The sequence below is a fragment of the Nanorana parkeri genome, unplaced genomic scaffold (genome assembly GCF_000935625.1).
Source record: "Nanorana parkeri isolate BGI_ZX_2015 unplaced genomic scaffold, ASM93562v1 scaffold1844, whole genome shotgun sequence".
Taxonomy (NCBI): Eukaryota; Metazoa; Chordata; class Amphibia; order Anura; family Dicroglossidae; genus Nanorana; species Nanorana parkeri.
The window spans coordinates 91,226-91,738 of record NW_017308112.1 but is presented as its reverse complement, the minus strand read 5'-3'; positions in this window follow the sequence as shown (position 1 = coordinate 91,738).

The following is a 513-nucleotide window of genomic DNA, read 5'->3' as shown; positions in this document are numbered from 1 at the left end:
ATTGTGTATTTCAGTAGAAGATTGATGCCGCGTTGGCTAATCTCTTCAACAAACCTCTAAAAGTTCTTTGTTTTTTATCCCTTTCATCATTTTATGTCATTGTTTTGTTGTTTTTATTTTATTAGTGTTTTTTTTTATATGTTCTGCCTCTGATGGCTCATTCAAAACAAACACAAACACAATTTACAAAACAGCCCCAGAAATGTGCCCCCTGTATATATCCAGAGAGGAGAGTTTCTTCTGCTCGAGGTGATTTTACTGTTTACACAACATTTAGATTTTTAAATAAGGAACAAAAAAACATCATCATCCTTACCATCCTCCTCCCGGCTCCGCCCACACAGATCAGCCCCGGTGTACGAGTGTGTGGGCTTGTTACCTGGCCAGAGACGTACAATGAAGAGCTGCGGAGGGGAAAGGTGTTCTATAATAAAACGAATGTTTCATTGTCAATGTGTCCTGAGCTGAGACCAGACCTGCGATGAGGAGATACAATACTGTGATACTTCCAGG